This window comes from Myxine glutinosa, chromosome 1 (assembly GCF_964187855.1).
Source record: "Myxine glutinosa chromosome 1, kmMyxGlut1.1, whole genome shotgun sequence".
Classification (NCBI taxonomy): Eukaryota; Metazoa; Chordata; class Myxini; order Myxiniformes; family Myxinidae; genus Myxine; species Myxine glutinosa.
The window spans coordinates 128150224-128162478 of record NC_136261.1 but is presented as its reverse complement, the minus strand read 5'-3'; the positions used below and the strand labels follow the sequence as shown (position 1 = coordinate 128162478).

Sequence of the window (12255 nt, the reverse complement as noted above, 5' to 3'; positions counted from 1 at the left end):
CCCCATGAACTCCCTCAAAACCGTCCATACTCCTTCCCACATGTCCATTTAGGTCTCCTCCTACCACAACAACTTCATCATATTTCACGTTTTCCATCAGCTTCTCTATCACACACCAGAACTTGTCCTTCTCTTCATCGCTCTGACCAACCTGCGGAGCATATCCCGAGATGACGTTCACCAAGAGCTTTCCAATCATCATTTTCACCATCATCAACCTTTCACTCACTCTAGTCACACTCACCACACTGTCTACAAACTCCTCAGAAAACAGGACACCAACACCATTCACGCCTTCTGGGCACCCTTGCCACACAAACTTGTATTTCTGTCCCTGCCTACCCTTCACCATTCTCACACCACTTCCCTTCCATGTCGTCTCGTGCACACAACATATGGCCACTCTTCTTCTGCGCAATACTTCCACCACTTCTCCTAATCTCCCTGTCATTGTCCCTACATTCCATGTCCCAAACCTCAGAAACTGATCTCCACGTCGGGCATCAGACATTTCGTCGTCGTAAATGGAGTGATTTCCACCCTTGCTTCGATTGGGTTCCTCACCTTGAGTTTTGACGAGAGGGAGTGGGGTCCTCCACGGGGTACTTCGGGCTGTACCCTGCCCATATGTCGTTGTAATTGTCATGGTTCTCTTTTTGAGGCAATGTTTTTATGGCCGGATGCCCTTCCTGACGCCAACCCTTTTATTCGCCTCTTCCGACACGCAGGGGTACGGTGTACCTATTCTAAACCAGGGTACACACCGGGCATGCATATATATATATATATACATATATATATATATATATATATTGTTACAGACGTGGCTTGGATGTTATTTCCCGAGCGGTTTTATGGTACGACCACGTCTGCACAAGTTACCCCGATTGCACCCGGGGTTGACTAATCGCGCTATGCTAGACCAATGAAGGAAAAAGAAGACACACGGCTGGAATTAATACGACACGACACCAGGGATACGGTTCTCAAAGGTTGTTATTACAATTGCGGAAGGTTTAGATTACAGGGACAAGAGGGAAACATAGGAAGGTGGGCACTTAAACACACTTATATTATCCCCGGACAGACGACAGGTAAACGCGGGACAAGGCTCACTCACACGGGGTTTGATGGCCAGGAAAGCGGCAGTCGATGGCTCAGGTGCACCTGGCTCAGGGACAGAATCACGTACGGTGGTGTCCAGCAGATGCGGGGAGGTCGCTCAGCGCTCGTGGGTCGCGACTTTGGTGGAGATGCCGGGGAGGTCGCTCAGCGCTCGGGAGGGTGGCGTCTTGTCCTTCCAAGCTCGGGGCGCATCTCTCGTCACGTCCGGCGCGGGGCCGCGTATATCCGGCGGGGAGTGACACGCCCTCGGCTCGTTAGCGCCGCCCCAGATGGCCTCGGCCCATGGCTTCTCATTGGGTGCGGGGGTTACCGGCTCCGCCCTTGACGAGGGGCCGACAGGGAGCCCCTTCGTGGTAACCCCGTGGAGCGCGTGGTCAATGGCGGCTAACCGAGCCGGAAGGAGGACGCCCACTCCCCATGCCGTCACCGCGCCGCCCCCCTCTTTTGTTGTTGTTGTTGTAGTTGGCGCTTCTTCATGGGGAAGAGATGCGGAGAGGTATGGGGAGGTCCTAAACTTCCTAACAGGTGCCATATAATCACATTCTGGTGCAACGAAGAGTCATAATTAATGGAAACAAGTCCTTAACTGACATAGATTAAGAATAACTAGCAAGATGTCCTATAATGGTCTACGTGTGGTGCGGAGGACCTGGGCACGACATTTAATGGGGGGATGAAGGGGAAGATCGGCTCTAATGGGTGTTGTTTACAGACAATGGGACTAGGGAATGGGGTAAGGGAGAGTTGGGGAGTATCGGAGAAAATAGGGGAATATTTACAAGCGGATATGGAGGCCAAATTCCATATTCGCAACATTGCACCCTTCTCTACCCTCGGGGCGTCCCGACCCGATAAATTTTTAGGGTATTTTGTATTCGGGGTATTTTGGGTATTCGGGGTATTTTGGGTCTTCGGGGTATTTGGGGTATTTTTGGTCTTTGGGGTATTTTGGGCTTTTTGTGTCTTTTGGGTATTTTGGGTCTTCGGGGTATTTTGGGTTTTTTTTTTTTTTTGTATACAAGATCGAGGCTCCTGATCTTCGGGGTATTTTGGGTCTTCGGGGTATTTTGGGTTTTCGGGGTATTTTGGGTCTTCGGGGTATTTTGGGTCTTCGGGGTATTTTGGGTCTTCGGGGTATTTTGGGTCTTCGGGGTATTTTGGGTCTTCGGGGTATTTTGGGTCTTCGGGGTATTTTGGGTATTCAGGGTATTTTGGGTATTCGGGGTATTTTGGGTCTTCGGGGTATTTGGGGTATTTTTGGTCTTTGGGGTATTTTGGGTATTTGGGGCTTTTTGTGTCTTCGGGGTCTTTTGTGTCTTTTGGGTATTTTGGGTCTTTGGGGTATTTTGGGTCTTCGGGGTATTTTGGGGTATTTTGGGTCTTCGGGGTATTTTGGGTCTTCGGGGTATTTTGGGTCTTTGGGGTATTTTGGGTCTTCGGGATATTTTGGGTCTTCGGGGTATTTTGGGTCTTCGGAGTATTTTGGGTCTTCGGGGTATTTTGGGTCTTCGGGGTATTTTGGGTCTTCGGGGTATTTTGGGTATTGGGGGTATTTGGGGTATTTTTGGTCTTTGGGGTATTTTTGGTCTTTGGGGTATTTGGGGCTTTTTGTGTCTTTGGGGTATTTTGGGTCTTCGGGGTGTTTTGGGTCTTCCGGGTCTTCGGAGTCTTTGAGCTCTTCGGGGTCTTTAAGGGTATTTTGTGGCTTCAGGGTCTTTAAGGGTATTTTGTGTCTTCAGGGGTCTTGGTGTTATTTTGGGTCTTCGGGGTATTTTGGGTCTTCGGGGTATTTTGGGTCTTCGGGGTATTTTGGGTCTTTGGGGTATTTTGGGTCTTCGGGGTATTTTGGGTCTTCGGAGTATTTTGGGTCTTCGGGGTATTTTGGGTCTTCGGGGTATTTTGGGTCTTCGGGGTATTTTGGGTCTTCGGGGTATTTTGGGTCTTCGGGGTATTTTGGGTCTTGGGGGTATTTGGGGTATTTTTGGTCTTTGGGGTATTTGGGGCTTTTTGTGTCTTCGGGGTCTTTTGTGTCTTTTGGGTATTTTGGGTCTTTGGGGTATTTTTGGGTCTTTGGAGTCTTTTGGGTATTTTGGGTCTTCGGGGTATTTTGTGTCTTTGGGGCCTTCGGGGTATTTTGGGTCTTCGGGGTGTTTTGGGTCTTCCGGGTCTTCGGAGTCTTTGAGCTCTTCGGGGTCTTTAAGGGTATTTTGTGTCTTCAGGGTCTTTAAGGGTATTTTGTGTCTTCAGGGGTCTTGGTGTTATTTTGGATCTTTGGGGCTTTGAAGGGTCGTCAAAGGTCTGAAGGGTCTCAGTAGTCTAAATGTAATTAAGAGGGTTAATTAAGAGGGTGTTAATAATTTTATTTGAAGAAGAAGAAGACGTTTTTGTCGCATACATAACCATACACGTTTGCTCTATTATAATAAGATTATTCATTAATCATAAAATATCGTTCAGGTTTGTACATCTGGGACTGTGTTTGTGCATTGTGTTAATGCATTGTTTCTCGATTTTCGTGCACAATGTTTGTACTTTGTTCTCGCTACTGAATCTCCTTTGGGTGACACGTGGTCGAACTGTTGGTACCTTGAAATCTAATAATTAATATATTCACAATTGACTCAGGTCTACAGGCCCTCCAGCAATTCCAGAAACATCATAAATTCCTTTTTTCAATGTCTGAAGATTATAATATTTCAATGATATTGTTACGGAAGGTGTCATTCTGAAAGATGCAGTTGCTTACAGTAAATGAATACGCCTTTGCATATGAAATCAAATACAGTCGGACGATGACATTCATGGGGGAGATAGTCACGCGAAAAAGTAAGTACACCCCATGTAAAGTTTTGACTTTTTCAACATATTTCAACATACAGCGATTTGATCTTCATTTCAACAATATTGATAGATAAAGGTGATATAACAAATATCATGAAACATTTACATTTTGTAGTCCATTGTATAATTTAAATAAACATAAATGCAAATTTCGCATGTGGAAAAAGTAAGTACACCCCTACATTTATCACTACTTCAAATACCTAAAATTAGAATCAGGTGCACTAGCTCAGGTGCAAATGATTAGAACATCGTTGGAGAGGATCTTGGAGGAACCTGTCTTATTTAAACCTCATAATATTTAAACCTAATTTCCAGTTAATGCAAAAGAGCAAAGTTTGGTTTGCTCTTTTTGTTGAAGTGTGCGGCATCACCGTGCCTAGATCAAAAGAGCTCTCTGAGGCCTTCAGAAATAAGGTTATAGATGCCTACGAGTCTGGGAAGGGATTTAAAAAGATCTCCAAACAATTTGAAATCAATAATTCGACTGTCCGGAAGATCATCTACAAGTGAAGAAGATTCCAAACAACTGCCAACTTGTTCAGGCCAGGCCACCCCAGCAAGTTCAGCCCGAGAGCAGACCGCAAGATGCTGAAAGAAGTCTCTAAGAACCCCAGAATGTCATCACGGGACCTACAGGTAGCTCTTGCCACTGTTGATGTCAAAGTGCACGAGTCTACCATTAGAAAGAGGCTGCACAAATTTGATCTACATGGGAGGTGTGCCAGGAGGAAACCTTTGCTGTCCAGAAAGAACATCAGGGCAAGACTAAAGTTTGCCAATGGACACCTCGGCAGTGACCAGCACTTCTGGAACAATGTGCTCTGGACAGATGAGTCAAAGGTAGAGCTATTTGGCCACAGTACCAGAAGACATGTTTGGCGAAACCCAAAGACAGCATTTGACCACAAGAACCTGATACCAACTGTAAAGCATGGTGGTGGAAATATTATGGTTTGGGGCAGCTTTGCTGCATCAGGGCCTGGGCAGCTCACCATCATAGAATCCACTATGAATTCTTAATTGTACCAGAGGGTTCTTGAGGATAATGTGAGGCCATCTGTCGGGAAGTTGAAGCTCAACCGAATGTGGACCTTGCAACATGACAATGACCCTAAACATACCATTAAATCCACCAAGGAATGGCTGAAAAGAAAGAAATGGTGGGTTCTGGAATGGCCAAGTCAAAGCCCGGATCTAAATCCCATCGAAATGTTGTGGGGGATTTGAAACGAGCTGTGCATGCAAGAAACCCCTCAAACATCGCACAGCTGAAAGAATTCTGCATGGAGGAGTGGGCAAAAATTTCTCCCAGTCGATGTCAGAGACTGGTAGATAGTTATAAGAAACGCCGACTTGAGGTTGTTTCTGCCAAAGGGGGCAATACCACCTATTAGAGCCAAGGGTGTACTTACTTTTTCCACAGAAGGAAATGGCATCTCTTAATTTTTTGTTGACTAAATTATTGCAAAGTCAATTTTTCATTGTTTTTTGTTCAATTAGATCACCGTTATCTATAGATACTGTTTAAATGAAGATCAAATATTGATATGTCCTCATATGTTAAAAAGATTTTAAAAACATTTCATGGGGTGTACTTACTTTTTCCACATGCGAAATTTGCATTTATGTTTCTCTAAATTATACAACGGACTACAAAATGTAAATGTTTCATGATATTTGTTATATTATATCACATTTATCTATCAATATTGTTGAAATGAAGATCAAATAGCTGTATGTTGAAATATGTCGAAAAAGTCAAATCTTTACATGGGGTGTACTTACTTTTTCACGTGACTGTACGTTCCTGGAAAATGCCCCGAATGATATATCCGAGAATAGGGGCATTGTTTCATTAGAAAAATGGGGGACAGGTTCCCGGCCGTTCCTGTTCAAGTACAGGGTCGTTCTGGAAGAAACATTGCTTCCATTTGCTCGTGCAGCCTTTCGAGGAAACTTTGTCTTCCAAGATGACAATGCACGGCCTCATCGTGCTCGCATGATCCAACACTTTCTTGCTGACCGTGGTGAAGAGCATATGGAGTGGCCTGCCATGTCCCCGGATATGAATCCGATAGAGAACTTGTGGGCAGAATTAACGCGTCAAATTGACAACTTGGACCAGCAGCCTGCCTCTGTGCGTGAATTGCAGCAGGCTATTGTAACTGCATTGCAAGCAATTCCTGTCCAAACCTTGGCAAATCTCGTGAACAGCATGCCTCAACGTGTACGTGCTCTCCTGAATGCTCGTGGGGGTTACACGAAGTACTGAACTGTAATTTTACTGTCCGTAATCCCAGTCATAATTTAGCTTTTGTTTTTGTTGAAATTTTTTTTGGCTAATGTGCAAAATACAGAGATACTTCTGGAAAACGTACAGAAGTTTAACACAGTACTGTCTGTGAATTGAGTTCGATATCAGTTTACATCACTTTCAAGGATCAATTCATTTGCTTCGAAATGTCAAATGTGGTTTTTGTTTCTTTTAAAGGTCACATTAACAAAATCTAGAATAATTTCAACATAATTCCAATGAACTTTTGGTTCTAAGACATCTTGAAAAGTAAGTTCACCCCCACAAAAAATATATTCCATATTAAATGCCAAGTCTGTATGTATATATATATATATATATATATATATATATATATGTATATATATATATATATATATATATATAGACAATTTTGTCTCTCGTATTTTATTTATATATAATTATATATATATATATATATATATATATATAGATATATATATATATATATATATATATATATATATATATATATATATGTATTTATTTATTTATACATATATATATACAGTCATCCCTCGCTATATCGCGGTTCACTTTTCGCGGATTCGGTACATCGCGGTTTTTTCTCGCTAGTATATGTAAAATTATATCGCGGATTTTTCGCTATATCGCGGGATTTTGCGGTATAAATGTATTTTTATATACTATTATTTTAAATATTTTTGTGGTAAAATAAGCATTTTCTAGCCTAAAAAATTAAAAAACGTAAAGAAATAAGAAAAATACAGTATTTAAAACATATTACAAGAAATAAAATACTGTACATAGTGTACAGTAGAAGGGTAGACAAAGAGTCGTGCGTATGGAAAACGCCAGTACATTCATCATCGTCATCACCTTCATCGTCATCAGTACTGCACAGCTAATTCATCATCATCTTCATCACGCAAGTTGTAGTATTGAAGAGCCGGGGCTCTTGCTTGATACGGACGAAATGACGGGCAAGACACAAACTCGTCCGAGAAGATATTTATTCTCAAAACCAACTCGGGAACACTGAAAAGCCCATTTATCGGGCTGCATTATAAAGCACAACCAGAAACCGAAAGCCACGCCTCTCAAGCGTGGCGTGCTTCAGTGAATCGGTGGTCACGTGATCAACAGGTGTAGCTGATTATACCCGCAAAGCGCGGCACGCTTTAGCGGTCACGTGACCAGCCACTCTCGCGCCGGGAATCCCCGCCGGTGACGTCACCGGCTGGAGCAAGGAGATTCTGATGCTGGTCTTGCTTGGGGAACCCATGGGTAGCTACAGTATCTTCAATGGTGAGTACCCATTAGAATTTTATATGTTGTTAAAATTACGTATGTTTAAGAGTGTAAAAAGTGTTTAAGAGTATAGGAAGTGTTTATAAGAGTATGGGAAAGGTTAATAAGAGTGTGGGGAGTTCATAATGCTTTAAAATATATATATTAAAAAAAAAAAAATATGGTCGCTACTTCGCGGATTTTCGTTTATCGCGGGGGGTTCTGGAACGTAACCCCCGCGATAAACGAGGGTTCACTGTATATGTAAAATACTAGAGGCAAAATTGTTCGACAACAAGTCAGAACTCTTGGGACATTGGTAGGCATGCAAGACTGCTTCCACCCTTTAATAAAACGGAGGTCGGCAAGTTCTTTTTACACTTTGAAAAGGTGGCTCAGAAGTTAAAATGGCCTGTGGAGTCACGGACTATGTTAGTACAAAGTGTTCTGGTGGGTAAAGCTCAAGATATCTATTCGGCTTTACCGACTGACCAATGCGGAGATTATGAGACAGTTAAGTTAAGAAAGCCATTCTCAAAGCCTATCAATTGGTCCCCGAAGCTTCCCGACAAAAATTTAGGAATGCCAGAAAGTGGGAGAATGAGACCCATGTGGAGTTTGCCAGAGAGAAGGAAACTATGTTTGATCGGTGATGTGACTCGAAAGAGATTGGGGAAGACGTTAACCGTTTACGACAATCGATTTTGGTGGAAGAATTTAAACAGTGTGTCCACATTAAAGTCCGTTTGGATGAACAAAAAAGTACCTGAGTTATATGAGGCAGCAACAGTGGCAGGTGACTATGCCTTGACACACAGGATGGGGTTTCACAAACCTAATTTCCCACCTAGAGGTGGCCAAGGGAGTTACATTAAATCAGGTTTTGAGAGCAAATTCTCATGGAGGCGGCCCAGAGAGGAGTATCGAGCAAAACCTGGTACTTCCAATTTTAGTGATCAAAAGACTCCGAGGACATAAATGCAGACGTCCAAGGCAGACCTACCTTCCAGGGGCCCCGAGGCAGACCACGGGATTTTCCTCCGGGCCTACTTGCGCTTTTTGCAAGAAACCTGGGCATTTGATGTCCCAATGTTACGCCCTGAAAAGGAGAAATCAGGATCGGTGTCAGGCTAGTTCAACTCCGAATGAGTTGGCCAGTGCGAGAAATCGTCCTTGGAGGGCAGTGAATTGTGAAGGTCCCCATGCCAAACTAACTGCATCAAATAACAAACCTGGTCCAAGAGGGTTACAACAAACCTTTCATTTCCAAGGGGTTTGTGTCACTGGATGGGGACTTAACTAACCAGAGACCTGTTAGGGTATTGAGGGACACGGGAGCACATCAATCTTTGATGCTCGAGGGCATTTTGCCATTGTCTGAAAAAACTGCAACTGGGGTTAGTGCCCTCTTACAGGGGGTTGATGGCTTCGTTAAAGATCCTCTTCATGTGATCCATTTAAAGTCTGAGTTGGTGTCAGGACCAGTCACCGTAGGTTTACAAGCCACTCTTCCTGTGGATTGAATTTATTTTGTTATCGGGAACGATTTGACCGGTGGTCGGGTTTCAGGTAATCCAATGTTGGTTGAAAAGCCCAGTATGGAAAATAACAGCACAGTTAGAACAGGAGATTTCGGGTATCTTTCCATCATGTGCAGTGACTCGTGCTACGGGTAGGAAGTGCTCTGAAGAGAATGAGAAGGAAGGTGATGTGGATTTGGGTTCCATAGAGTTATTGGAGGAAAGGTCTGCGAGACATGGTAGGAAAGGGAATGACACCAAGGAACCTAATTATAAGGTTTCATCTGGACCAAAGGATAAAATGGAGTGTCCGTCGGAGACATGTGGGAACGAGGCTGAACAAACAGTGCTTGTCCGAAAGAGACTTGTTGAAGAGAAACACAGAGATTCTGAACTCCGGAGTCTGATTGGTAAGGCCATCACAGAGGAAGAGGCTGTGAAGGTACCTGTTGGTTACTTCATGAAAGGGGAAATACTTATGAGAAAATGGAGACCACCGGAGGTACCAGCGAATGATGAGTGGAAAGTCCATTACCAAATTGTGGTGCCACAACCGTACTGGAAGGAGATATTGAGTTTGGCACATGAGTCACCTTTGGCCAGGCACCTTGGAGTGAACAAGATGTGTGAAAGAATTCTGGCACATTTTTTCTGGCCAGGATTGCGACATGATGTGGCGGAATTCCGTAAATCTCGTCATTCTTGTCAGCTGATGGGCAAACATAATCAGAAATCCCCTTGAGCACCTTTAAAACCGATTCCAGCTTTTGAAGAACCATTCAGCCGGATCATTATTGACTGTGTAGACACTTTACCTGAAACTAAGGCTGGAGATCAGTACATGCAGACCATCATGTGCGCTTCCACTAGGTTCCCAGAAGCGGTGCCTCTTAGGAAAATTACTGTGACAGTTATTGCGAAGGCCTTGATTAAACAAGTACAAAAAGTTTTAATTAAAACAAAAGCCGCGTCGATGTTACACAATGCCTAGATGCAGCTGTGCCTATAACGTCGATGTTATAAGCACAGGACATTCCTATTGATTCGATTACTTGATGTTATTTTTGTGCAAAGTGAAAATATATCTCGGCAATTTCCCGTGTGTGGCGACGAATTTTTAATATATCTCGGCATTTTCCCGTCTGTTATTTCAGGCGGTGTATGACTGACCATGCCGCGATTGAAAAAAATATATATCTCGGCAATTTCCCGTGTGTGGCGACACGTGAACGAAGCTATGCTCCTCTCTCCACATTATTGTGACGACGTATAAATTAAATATTTCATCGTGACGATTGTCATCAAATGGACGAATTTTTAATATATCTCGGCATTTTCCCGTCTGTTATTTCAGGCGGTGTATAACTGACCATGCCGCGATGTAAAAAAAAAAATATCTCGGCAATTTCCTGTATGTGGCGACACGTGAACGAAGCTATGCTCCTCTCTCCACATTATTGTGACGACGTATAAATTAAATATTTCATCGTGACGATTGTCATCAAAGGGACGAATTTTTAATATATCTCGGCATTTTCCCGTCTGTTATTCCGGGCGGTGTATGACTGAGCATGCCGCGATTTAAACAAAATATATATATCTCGGCATTTTCCCGTCTCTTATTTCGGGCGGTGTATGCCTGAGCATGCCGCGATTTAAAAAAAATATATGTCAATGGACTTGAAGTTACAGGCCTTTGAGAATTCATTTCGTTCTATAAAGGGCAACTTTCATCGCATTTTCTTCCTGTTTTTTTTCAACCGAGTCTAAAACTATGTTGGCGACTGTGAAAAATGAAATGATATATCGAATTTGATTTGAAAGAAAACTGTGTGAGAGGAAGACACCACGGGCCTACAAAACAGGCCTCAAAGCTATGCGAGTTAATAAAATGGTGGATATTTGTTTATATGAAGGCTCTCCCAGAATGGGTGGAGCTATGGTTCCCAGAATGGGTGGAGCTTTGAGGTTTTGTCTTCTCTGCAAGAACAACAACAAGAAGAAGAAGAAGAAGACGTGGTAACAACAACAACAGCAGAGTGCACTCTATGAGCAGCGTCTGCGACGCGGCTAAAAAAGGAGACATCCGTAAGTCGCATCGAGGCTGTGAGTGGACTTTTTTGATATTGGTCGCGAATGAGTTGAGGCTTCCCATGAAAGGGATTGCCCGTGACATCGTCCTATATTGCGATTGTAATTAAACCTGCATCTCAGGTTTTATTACCAAGCGCGAGTTATTGTTGGCAGGAAGGAAAGAGTCTCCATTACAGGCCAATCTGCCATTTTGTCCTTGAAGAGGCCATCCGCTTCGTGCATCGTTTTTGGTCGTTGGGATTCCAATATCGACATCGTGTTGATTGCCGTTGGTTCCCATATCGACCTCTCACCTCATAACTCCTCGTCTGCCACCGTGCCGATACCTGCCTATTCTCGTCGGTCTGCACGACTTCAACCTTCACCCCGCGTGGGGATTTGTGCACGGACTTTGGGGAACGTTACATTCCACTCACATTTGGCGTATCGTGAGTTTATTGCTTTGAGAGCATTGGGGAACGATGGTACTGTTTGTTTGATGTATAGTATATGGTATTTTGATGTATATTTGATGTATATAATGATGTATAGGTAATGTTCATTTGATGCAAGTGATATTTTCATTGTACTTTCTTTAATAATGTTATTATTGTGCATGTGAGAGTTCTTAATACAATTACTTGTTTTGTTCTACAATTACATTAGTGTGGTTTTACCATGGTTTACTAGAACACTCAAAATAACAAATCTTTCTGCTGTGTTCCCGCTCGAGACTCTGAGGGGCACCGTGACCGGAGTTTGGGGAGGTAACACGTAACATGGGATTGAAGAGAATGTGGAAGCTGGTTCCACATGTGGGGAAAAAGAGATCAGTAAATGAGTGGAGGTGAGCAGTGACTGAATTTTGGGTGTTTCACCAGCGGGGTGGGGGTGAGGGGGGCGGGATCAGGGGGTCAATGGTGGACCACTTGCACCATGCAGAAAACTTGGGTTGGGTGGGGCAAAACACACAAATAGTAGAGGGTGGAAGACTGGAATGGAGGTGGTAGAAGTCAGACCACCGACCTGTCTGCAATAGCAAAATGATATGCCCATCCATAGACTCGGCTTCATCGTGGGAGAGTGCAATAATCTTGAAGGCCTTGGTTTCCATGGCATCAAGCTGAG

The 12255-nt window shown here is 43.5% G+C and overlaps 1 protein-coding gene across 9 annotated transcripts in view; it reads right to left on the bottom strand.

Annotated features, from left to right (window-relative positions):
• The window catches only part of LOC137428300 (leucine-rich repeat-containing protein 7), a 252817-nt gene that overhangs the window by 167297 nt on the left and 73265 nt on the right, over positions 1-12255 (bottom strand). Inside the window, exon 1 of one of the 9 annotated variants that reach the window (XM_068118259.2) lies at positions 8538-8617. The exons of the other annotated variants lie outside the window; for them this stretch is intronic. The gene's annotated coding sequence lies outside the window, so the exon portion shown is untranslated. Of the gene's footprint in view, positions 1-8537; positions 8618-12255 lie in introns of those variants that run through there. 9 annotated transcript variants of the gene reach the window in all.